The following is an 11924-nucleotide window of genomic DNA, read 5'->3' on the forward strand; positions in this document are numbered from 1 at the left end:
CACGCTGCTAAATATTGCATTTTCGGGCAACAACAAAGTTATATTATGTGGCAGGTGTCATTAGAGCACAGTTAATAAAGTCATTTCTTGAAATAATGGATAAACTAGGCACTCATCTTTTCATGTTTCCCACGCTGGTCTCGTTGTGAACTCATGGCTCAATCGTCGAAAATCTAGGTAGTGATGATTCCAAGCTCGGATGCAAAGAGGCCTAGGTGTTATTCTGCGATATTCAATAGTTTTATAGATGTGTTTCGTAAACCATTCTTAAAGATTAAACTTCTGCAAGTTAGGACAATGGTGATGTAAATAAGTAATCAGCACTCCGAATTTAAGTTACACTTCTTTTTTATTACTTTTGTTGCAATATCACGTAACTTGTTCCAAAACATCACTTCACAATATAAAACATACTTGAAAATATCTTCCTCACTGTCAAAGTTCACATTTCATAAACTGACTACAATATGCGTCTTTTTAACATGACGACCAAAACTTAACTCTCTAATAACCACTTACGCGCCGAAAAATCAGAGTTACAAGTACGTCAATGTTCATAGTGACAAAAGAAAGAATACACATAAGAATAATATCATTGCAATATATACATATCGATGTATCGAAGTACCTCTACATTAAAGAAATCAAATCTGAATGTTGTCACAGAAATATGTTAACTATTTTACAGAAACACAGTAGAATTTCAAAAAAATGGTTCAAATGGCTCTGAGCACTATGGGACTTAACATCTTAGGTCATCAGTCCCCTAGAACTTAGAACTACTTAAACCTAACTAACCTAAGGACATCACGCACATCCATGCCCGAGGCAGGATTCGAACCTGCGACCGTAGCAGTCCCGCGGTTCCGGACTGCAGCGCCTAGAACAGCACGGCCACCGCGGCCGGCTACGTAATTCAAGTACCATTACAACCTGTAGTTATGGTCTGGGGTGCGAGTTCGTGTGACAGCAGGAGCACTCTCCTGGTCATCCCACGCACCCTGATTGCAAAACTGTACGTCAGTCTGGTGATTCGACCTGTTGTGCTGCCATTCACGAACAGCATTCCAGTAATGTCCAAGTGCAGTCGGTGTGGAACTCATCCCACAAACTGACATCCGGCACCTCTACGACAATGCACGCACGTTTTCATCCTTGTATTCAACGTCTGCAGGTTACCTTGGGTATTAATGTACCAGGATTTCACATTTGCCATGGCTTATCTCGTACTTGTGATTTCCCTAAATCGCTTCAGGCAAATGCCGGGATGGTTCCTTTGAAAGGGCACGGCCGATTTCATTCCTCATCCTTCCCTCACTGGAGCTTGCGCTCCGTCTCTAATGACCTCGTTGTCGACGGGACGTTAAACACTAATATCCTCCTCCTATCTCGTACTTACATTAACATGTGGTCTTGCAATGTTAATCACTTAAATATATTACTTAGACAAATGTATCCACGAAATTTCATTACTGTACGTTAATTATTGTTTAGTGTTGCGATTTTTTTCCATCAGTTTATTAACTGAAGCATGACAGATAAATGAAATTAGCACACGACATCGTATGTACGTGTATAGTTATGATTACAAGATGTAACTTTTGTGGTCTTTGTCCGAAGATTGGTCTGATACAGTTCTCCACGTTATTCTGCCATGCTCAAGTCTCTTCCTGTCTGCATCATGCATCAGTCATTTGAACCCGCCTACTGTAGCCAAACGGTCTTCGTCTACATTCGCCCCCTCCTCCCCTCCCACCATTAAAAAAATAACAATTTCTTGATGCCTCAGGATGTTTTCTGCCAAAATATCCCTCCTTTTTCTAAATTGTGCCATGAATTTATTCCCCTCCCTCTTCCCCTAACCGAATCTATTTTTTTATCCGGTCTAGCCATCTAATCTTAAGCAGTCTTCTTTAGGGAGACGTAGGTTTATAAATACACTGACATGTTCGAGGAGGACAAACAGAACCTCAAGGAGATGTACATATATAAATATACTGAAAAGTTCGGAGAGAACAATAGAGAGCAACTTCAAGCAAGGCAGTCACGTCACGTACAACAGTCCAACCAGTTAGTTCAGTGCTGTGTACGAGAGCATTGCTGCATGAGTTGTAAAGTTCACGGCACCTAACTGGCGTAGACAATAAGAGCTGATACTATAAGCCAAAATTAAGCGTACGGTCTGTCCTTCGGCTGTGGAGTATCGTCTCAACTGTGCGACTGGATTCGTGATTTCCTGTCAGAAAGGTCACAGTTCATACTAACTGACAAAAAGTGGTCGAGTAAAACGGAAGTAATATCTGTCGTTCCCTATGGCAGTGATATAGCCCCGCCGCTGTTCCTGATCTATATAACCGATTTAGGAGACAAAAAAAATGGTTCAAATGGCTCTGAGCACTATGGGACTTAACATCTATGGTCATCAGTCCCCTAGAACTTAGAACTACATAAACCTAACTAACCTAAGGACAGCACACAACACCCAGCCATCACGAGGCAGAGAAAATCCCTGACCCCGCCGGGAATCGAACCCGGGAACCCGGGCGTGGGAAGCGAGAACGCTACCGCACGACCACGAGATGCGGGCTATTTAGGAGACATTCCGAGTAGCCTCCTTAGATTGTCTGCGGATGATGCTGTCATTTACCGTCTTATAAAGTCATCAGATAATCAAAACAAAGCCGGCCGTTGTGGTCGAGCAGTTCAAGGCGCTTCAGTACGGAACCGCGAGACTGCTATGGTCGCAGGTTCGATTCCTGCCCCGGGCATGTATGTGTGTGATGTCCTTAGGTTAGTTAGGTTTAAGTAGTTCTAAGTTCTAGGGGACTGATGACCCTAGATGTTAAGTCCCATAGTGCTCAGAGCCATTTGAACCATCAAAACAAATTGCAAAACGATTTAGACAAGTATGGTGCGGAAAGTGCCAACTGACATTAAGTAAAGAAAAATATGAAGTCATCCACATGAGTACTAAAAGGAATCCGCTAAATTTCAGTTACACGACGTAGCACGCAAATCTAAATGCTGTAAATTCAACGAAATACTTAGGGAGTACAATTACAAATAACTTCAATTGGAACGATCGAATAGATAATGTTGTGGGTAAAACAAACTAGAGACTGCGGTTTATTGACAGAACTGCAACAGGTTTATTACAGTGACTGCCTACACTACGCCTGTACGTTCTCTTCTCGAGTACTGCTGTGCGATATAGGATCTGCATTGGATAAGGTTGACGGAGAACATTACAAAAATTCAAAGAAGGGCAGCTCGTTATGTATTTTCGCGAAATGGGGACAGAGCGCCTCGGATTTTATACATCTATTGGGGTGACAATCGTTAAAACAAAGGCGTTTTCGTTCCGACAGGATCTTCTCACGAAATTTCAACCACCAACATTTTCCTCAGAGTGCGAAAATACTTCTTTGACGCTCACCTACATAGGAAGGAATGATCATCATAAAACAAATAAGGGAAAGCAGAGATGGCACGGAAAGATTTAAGTATTCGTTTTCCTCGTGCGCTTTTCAAGAGTGGAACGGCAGGGAAACAGTTTGAAGATGGTTAGATGAACCCCCTGCCAGGCATTTAACTGAGAATTGCAGAGTAGTCGTGTAGATGTAGATGTTAAAGCAACAACTGATAGTGATGATTTGATACAAAGTAGGAAGCAGTTGGTCGAAGTAAGGACATATCGCAGTTGCAAAAACAGTCATAGCCACGATATTGTTCGTCGTGAGAGCAGTCACACTTACGACAAAATATCACGAATTACTCGCACAGAATCAGTACGTGTGGGAAGGCTGGAATGTCAGCAGAAATGTGGCGCGAGCGGTGACAGTACCTGCATTACAGCAGGCAGTGCGGTGCAGGCGTTGCGCCCCCAGCTAGCGACCCACCTGTGTTCGGCTGCGGTGTGCAGTCTGCAGCGTCCAGCCGTTCCTCCGCGACTGCCTCGGCGGCGCGCGCCCACGTCGTATTTATAGCGCCACCAGCCACCACCAGCACACAGGACACGCCGCTGCCATTGTCTGGTCGCTGCAGCAGGTGGCGTCCGCACATGAGCACTGCCAGTCGGCACCTGTTCTCTGCAGGGACGCGAGTCCCACTGTACACACCGTGGCCAAAACAACCCAGAAGTACGTCATTACGCCAAAATCGGGACATACAAACAAAATACTTGTATGTCATCTAAAGAATGCTTCATAGACTACAGTACTCGTTTGGATACATTTATAAAGCTGCTGGAAATTCTCTCTGAACAAATACACTACTGGCCAATAAAATTGCTACACCAAGAAGAAATGCAGATGATAAACGGGTATTCATTGGACAAATATATTATACTAGAACTGACATGTGATTACATTTGCACGCAATTTGGGTGCATAGATCCTGAGAAATCAGTACCCAGAACAACCACCTCTGGCCGTAATAACGGCCTTGATACGCCTGAGCATTGAGTCAAACACAGCTTGGATGGCGTGTACAGGTACAGCTGCCCATGCAGCTTCAACACGATACCACAGTTCATCAAGAGTAGTGACAGGCGTATTGTGACGAGCCAGTTGCTCGGCCACCATTGACCAGACGTTTTCAGTTGGTGAGAGATCTGGAGAATGTGCTGGCCAGGGCAGCATTCGAACATTTTCTGTACCCAGAAAGGCCCGTACAGGACCTGCAACATGCGGTCGTGCATTATCCTGCTGAAATGTAGGGTTTCGCAGGGATCGAATTAAGGGTAGAGCCACGGGTTCTAACACATCTGAAATGTAACGTCCACTGTTCAAAGTGCCGTCAATGCGAACAAGAGGTGATCGAGAAGTGTAACCAATGGCACCCCATACCATCACGCCGGGTGATACGCCAGTGTGGCGATGATGAATACACGCTTCCAATGTGCGTTCACCGCGATGTCGTCAAACACGGATGCGACCATCATGATGCTGTAAACAGAACCTGGATTCATCCGAAAAAATGACCTTTTGCCATTCGTGCAGCCAGGTTCGTCGTTGAGTACACCATCGCAGGCGCTCCTGTCTGTGATGCAGCGTGAAGGGTAACCGCAGCCATGGTCTCCGAGCTGATAGTCCATGCTGCTGCAAACGTCGTCGAACTGTTCGTGCAGATGGTTGTTGTCTTGCAAACGTCCCCATCTGTTGACTCAGGGATCGAGACGTGGCGGCACGATACGTTACAGCCATGCGGATAAGATGGCTGTCATCTCGACTGCTAGTGATACGAGGCCGTTGGGATCCAGCACGGCGTTCCGTATTACCCTCCTGAAGCCATCGATTCCATATTCTGCTAACAGTCATTGGATCTCGACCAACACGAGCAACGATGTCGCGATACGATAAACCGCCATCAGGATAGGCTACAATCCGACCTTTATCAAAGTCTGAAACGTGATGGTACGCATTTCTCCTCCTTACACGAGGCATCACAACAACGTTTCACCAGGCAACGCCGGTCAACTGCTGTTTGTGTATGAGAAATCGGTTGGAAACTTTCCTCATGTCAGCACGTTGTATGTGTCGCCCCCGGCGCCAACCTTGTGTGAATGCTCTGAAAAGCTAATCATTTGCATATCACAGCATCTTCTCGTTGTCGGTTAAATTTCGCGTCTGTAGCACGTCATCTTCGTGGTGAGGCAATTTTAATGGCCTGTAGTGTAATTTCTCCGGACAAAACATTACGATGCCACCGAATTTTTTATGTGATAAGTCTGAAAGATTCTAAATAAGACAAACGTTAGTAACATTCTTCATATTTATATCTCAACATAGTCACCCTAGCGTCGAACACATTTCTAGCAACGAGAAACCAGTTTGTTGATACCGTCACTGCGGAAAGTTTGACTTTGTTGACGGGGTTACAACCTCACCTCTCCTTGCATGGCTTCACCACTATCAAAGTGAAGTCCTGGAAGACGTTATGGAGGCTGATCGCTGACAGCGAATCCAAGGTGTCGGATTTTTGCTGATGTCACAGTGCTCACGTATGGTCTGGCATTGTCATGCTGAAGAAGAAGGGTGCTCCATCTTTCTGAATGGTCAGAAACTTGACTACAGCAAACTATAAACAAACGATTACATTTCAGAAACACTGAATGATTTATTCAACAGAAAGAGCTTCACAAATTCAGCAAATCAATCGCGCATATGTCCACCTCTAGCCCTTATATAAGCAGTTATTCGGCTTGACATTGATTGACAGACTTGTTGGATTTCCCCCTCAGGGATAACGTGCCAAATTCTATCCAACTGGCGTGTTAGGTCACAAAAATCCCGAGGTTTTTGGAGGGCCCTTTCCATAATACCCCACCCATTCTCAAATGGGTAGAGATCCGGGGATCTTGTTGGCCAAGGTACGGTTTGGCAAGCAGAAAAAGAAGCAGGAGGAACTCTCGCCGTGTGCAGGTGGGCATTATCTTGCTGAAATGTAAGCCCAGGATGGTTTGCCACGAAGGGCAACAAAACGGGGCGTAGAATATCGTCAACATACCACTGTGCCTTTAGGATGCTGTGGACGACAACCAAAGGAGTATTACTATGAAATAAAATGGCACCCCAGACCATCACTCCTGATTGTCGCGCCGTATGGCGAGCGACAAACAGGTTGGTATGCCACCATTGTCCAGGTTGTCTCCAGACACGACTTCGGCCTGGAATCTCTTTGATTGGAGTAGAATTGTTTTCAGTGGTGAAACTCAGTCCCAATGACCAGCGAAGACGATGGTCAGCAAGGTTGCCGGATTTCTCGATGACGATAACGATGGTGATGATTTATGGCTGAAGACGCTAAACAACAATGTCATCAGCGGCACTGGATCTCTCTGCAGTTACGAATTTTGGAGCATTGTCAATAGGGCCCTCCAACAAGTTCGGGATTTTAACGATCTAACTTCTCAATTGGAAAGAGGAGGAGGAGGAGGAGATTACTGTTTAACGTCCCGTCGACAACGAGGTCATTAGAGACGGAGCACAGGCTCGGATTAGGGAAGTATGGGGAAGGAAATCGGCCGTGCCCTTTCTAAGGAACCATCCCGGCATTTGCCTGAAGCGATTTAGGGAAATCACGGAAAACCTAAATCAGGATGGCCGGACGCGGGATTGAACCGTCGTCCTCCCGAATGCGAGTCCAGTGTGCTAACCACTGCGCCACCTCGCTCGGTAATTGGAAAGAATTTGGCACGATATCCCTCATGAGGACATCCAAGTACTCTCTCAATCAATGTCAATCCGAATACCAGCTTGTATAAGAGTCAGAGGTGGATCAACGCTTCATTGGCTTTCTCAGTTTGTGAAGCTCTTTCTCTTGAATAAATCGTCTAAATTTTCTGAAATCGTAGTCAGTTGTTTGTATGTACATTATGAGTACATCACATCTACCAACTTTTGTCCCATTCGGGTAATTCCTTCGTGGTGTGTCGTATTTTTTCTCTTAGAGTGTATTGCGATGTCGTGCTTGTGAGTAATGCCTCCAAATTCGTAAGGCTCTTTAAATAAAATTAACGTCACATTTGCTTCTCAGCATAGTGAACCTGGAGACGAACGCATTTCTAGCAACGAGATAGTGTCACTGTAGAATGTTTGACTTTGTTGACGGAGCCAGCTCTTCTCGCGCTGTTTCCTCACTATCAAAGTGGAGTCCTCGAAGCTGTTCTTTAAGTTGTGGAAATGGATAGGATTGGGACAAGTTGGGACTGTATGGAGAGTGACTGCTGACAGTGAGCCCAACGTGTCGCACTGTTGCTGACGTCGTAGTGCTAGTGTGTGGTCTGGAATTGTCATACTGAAGGAGACGGGTGCTTCATATGTGGATGGTTAGAAACTTAACTACACCACGCTGTTTCTCACGCCCTATCCTAGTTACGTTACATACAGCCATGTTACACGCTACTATTCGGAGCCCTCTGTCGGCAGACGGCTGTAAATATGTAGACATGAAGAATAAATGATGCACTCGAAGGAATTATCCCAATTGGACGGAAATTTGCATGTACATTATACCCTGTTTTGTTGGGCTCACATTTTAGCAAGGAAATGCCCGTCTGTCTTTGTGCTCTAACTACAGGCAAAAAAATGATTAGAACTACATAAAAATTGGATTAGTTATTCAAAAGAAAGAGATGCACAAATTGAGCAAGTCAACAATGCTCTAGTCCACCGTGCCCCTCTCATGCAAACAGCTATTCTACTTTGCAAAAATTGATGAAACTATTGGATGTCCTCATGGGGGTATCGTTCCAAATTCTGTCCAACTGGTGCATTAGATCGTCAAAATCCCGAGCTGGGTGGAAGTCTCTGTGCGTAATACTCCAAAAGTTCCCTGTTAGGGAGACATCTGGCAACCTCGCTGGCCAAGTTAGAGTTTGGCAAGCACGAAGACAAACAGACGGGCATTTCCTTGCTAAAATGTGAGCCCTGGATGGCTTGCCATCAAAGCCAACAAAACAGGGTATAATGTATCATCGATGTCCGTTCCGCAAGTGTACCGCGGATGACAACCAAAGGGGTCGTGGTATGAAATGAACTGGCATCCCAGGCCATCACTCCTGATTGTTGGGCTGTATGGCGGGCGACGTTCAGGTTTGTATCCCTCCACTGTCTGAGGCGTCTCCAAACATGTCTTCAGCGTGGAATCTCATTAACTGACTGGAGCAGAATTGTCTTCAGTGATGAGACCCGCTTCGAACTGAGCCCCAGTGACCAGAATTTGGGACGATATCGCTCAGGAGGACATCTAACACTCCTATCAATGAATGCCAATTCGAAAAACTGTTTGCATAAGAGCCAGAGTTGGACCAACGCATTACTGACTTGCTCAGTTCGTGAAGCTCTTTCTCTTGAATAAATCATCCAACTTTTCTGAAATTGTAATCATTTATTTGTCTGTAAATGTAGATCACGTCTAAAGATTTCCGTCCCATTTGGATAATTCCTTCGTGGTGTATTGTTTTATTTATTTATGCATGTATTTTTGTCTTAGATTGTATTTAAAGTTAATAACGTTTGTTTTATTTAAAAGCTGTAAGAGTTTTCACGTAAAAATTCGGACGCATTACTTTACTTCGTACGTGGACACCATCGGCGGGTACGTAAATGTTTGGGGCGTGGACGTCGACATAGTTGAGTGATTATTGTGAACGACACGGAGATGCCGCGTTCTCGGGTGAGCCAGCGTTGTGAGCACCTGACTAAAGTCTGAAAGAGGCCTCATTGTGGCTCTCCATTTGTCCACGTGATTGGACCGAGCAAAACCAGATCTGTGGAGTATTCTGATGTGACCTGACAGAATGGGATCCTGAGAGCAGACATACCCGTCGTCAAGGTTCCAGTGTACTACTTCTGACTACCACAGAGGAGGGTCGCCCCACATATCGTAGGCTTTTCACATTCGCACCAACCATCGGAGAACAAATCATGAGTCCCTGCAACATACTGTGCCATAACGCTCCATTGGTGGGAGCCGGACTGAGGAGTTACCATCCCCAGCGTAGCTGCAGTGAACAGCACAACACCAGCAGCCGCGTTTGGAGTTGTGCCGTGATCTGGACTGCTGGGCTGCTTATGAATTGCATCGAAATGTCTCGGCGATACGTCGTGGTTCTGCTGTACCTGGGGTACAGCGAGTCGGCAGCCGCGACCTGGGGATTTGTTGCAGTCATCCAATGTTTTGGAGAGCCACAGCGATGTCACTTTTGGCGCCATGGTGTGAGGAGCCATCAGGTATCACTTTAGGTCACGGGTGGTAGTGATTAAGGGAGCTGTGACGGCACAATGGCGTGTCACGGACATCCCGCGTCCACGAGTGTCACCTCTCATGCGACAACATCGTGGCACTATTTTTCAAATGGACAATGCTTTTCCACTCACAACAGGTGTCTCTATGAACAGTCTGCATGATATTGAAGTACCCCTGTGGCCAGTAAGGTCTCCGGATCTGTACGCAGTGGAATATGTGCGATACCAGCTCGGATACCCAATCCGTTCCAATGCCAGTATCCAAGATATTAAGGACCACTTACTGCAGTTGTTGGTCAGTCTGCTTCGGGAAAGAAAACGATGGCTTTATGAAACCTTTCCGAACCGACTCGGTACATGCATCCTAGCCAGAGAGAATGCAATGTATTTACTGAAATACGAGTATCATAACATACACTCTCGATCGGTGAAGTTTCGTTTCCTCCTACCCTTCTGGGTGGTTCACGTTTCTTTGCCAGGCAGTGTATTTACCCGTTAACTCAATACTATCGTTTCCAGACAACGTTCTGCAACCCAACACAACGATAGTCGCATAGCAGTGGACGCTACCCTTGTGCACGAGGACTTCGTTGGCTTGTCTACAGTATAAAAAGACACTGCTGACGTTTTCTTCGCTTAGCAATGCTATTTCGCCCGGCCAGTATACACTATGTGATCAAAAGTGTTGAAAGATGCAATCGCCATCCCCGAATTGCTCTTCAACAGTGGGAAGCAAGAAGGTGCTTAAAAAATCAATGTAGACCAGTGCTGTCATAGTGCCGCGCAAAACAACAAGGGGTGCAAGCCCCCTCCGTGAAAAACACGACCACACCATAACACCACCGCCTCCGAATTTTAATGTTGGCACTACACACGCAGACAGATGACGTACACCGGACATTCGCCATACCCACACCCTACCATCGGATCGCCACATTGTGTACCGTGGTTCGTCACTCCACACAACGTTTTTCCACAGTTCAATCGTCCAATGTTTACGCTCCTTACACCTAGCGAGGCGTCGTTTGGCATTTACTGGCGTGTTTTGTGGCTTACGAACAGCCGCTCGATCATGAAATCCAAGTTTTCTCACCTCCCGCCTGTCATAGTACTTGCAGTCTATCATGATGCAAATTGAAATTCTTGTGTGATGATCTGGATAGATGTCTGCCCATTACACATTACGACCCTCTTCAACTGTCGGCTGTCTCTGTCAGTGAACAGACGAGGTCTGCCTGTACGTTTTTGTGCTGTACGTGTCCCTCCATGTTTCCACTTCACTATAACATCGGAAACAGTGGACCTAGGGATGTTTAGGAGTGTGGAAATCTCACGTACAGACGTATGACACAAGTGACACTCAATCACCTGACCACGTTCGAAGTCCGTGAGTTCTGCGGAGCGCCCCATTCTGCTCTCTCACGATGCCTAATAACTACTGAGGTCGCTGATATGTAGTACCTGGCAGTAGGTGGCAGCACAATGCACCTAATAAGAAAAACGTATGTTTTGGGGGGTGTCCGGATACTTTTGATCACATAGTGTGGATGTGGCGCCTGTTGAAATCAACCGATTCCAGCTGCATTTTACAACGCCCTCCCTTACTTATTGTCCATAAATAACTAACCAAAAATTACTACGATGTACTTGCTGTTTTATAGTATGAACAACGTTTAACTAATTTGGTAAGAACAGAAACATTATACTTGCAGGTAAATAGTACTTTTCTCGCAAAGTGGGTCTCAGTGTCTGGGCTGGCAGCTTTATTTCCACATAACCCATTAGAAGATTTTGTCCAGTGTTGTTGAAATGACAAATCATGGAACATTATGTCGCTTTTCTCTTCATTTATTTATGAGTTCTTGACACACATTTTACAGAAAAAAACTTTTCGCATGTATATTGTGGAACTTTCTTGAGCTAGACAACGAAGACAGTAGGACAGAGAACACCATGTACCATACTCAATAACTACTAAAACTACTTTGACGCGCTTGGCGCCAAAAAATCGGTATATGTGTTACGAAGCCAGCTTACAGTACCTTCTAGAACAGGGTGTAGTCCAAATTGGTATTAATGGGACAGTCTTAATTTATACTGTTTTTCATCTTTCGTTTATATAATGTGTTCTGCATATCCTTATTTACGTGAAGATTTACAGGCCTAATGGTTAAT

The 11924-nt window shown here is 45.2% G+C and overlaps 1 long non-coding RNA gene across 1 annotated transcript in view; it reads right to left on the reverse strand.

The window, feature by feature from the left end:
- Window positions 1–3945, reverse strand: part of LOC126250525 (uncharacterized) — a 162111-nt gene extending 158166 nt beyond the window's left edge. Inside the window, exon 1 of the long non-coding RNA XR_007545716.1 lies at window positions 3900–3945. This is a non-coding gene — a long non-coding RNA (uncharacterized LOC126250525). The remainder of the gene's footprint in view (window positions 1–3899) is intronic.
- Between the last annotated feature and the right edge of the window lie 7979 nt (window positions 3946–11924).

This window comes from Schistocerca nitens, chromosome 1 (genome assembly GCF_023898315.1).
Source record: "Schistocerca nitens isolate TAMUIC-IGC-003100 chromosome 1, iqSchNite1.1, whole genome shotgun sequence".
NCBI classification, from domain to species: domain Eukaryota; kingdom Metazoa; phylum Arthropoda; class Insecta; order Orthoptera; family Acrididae; genus Schistocerca; species Schistocerca nitens.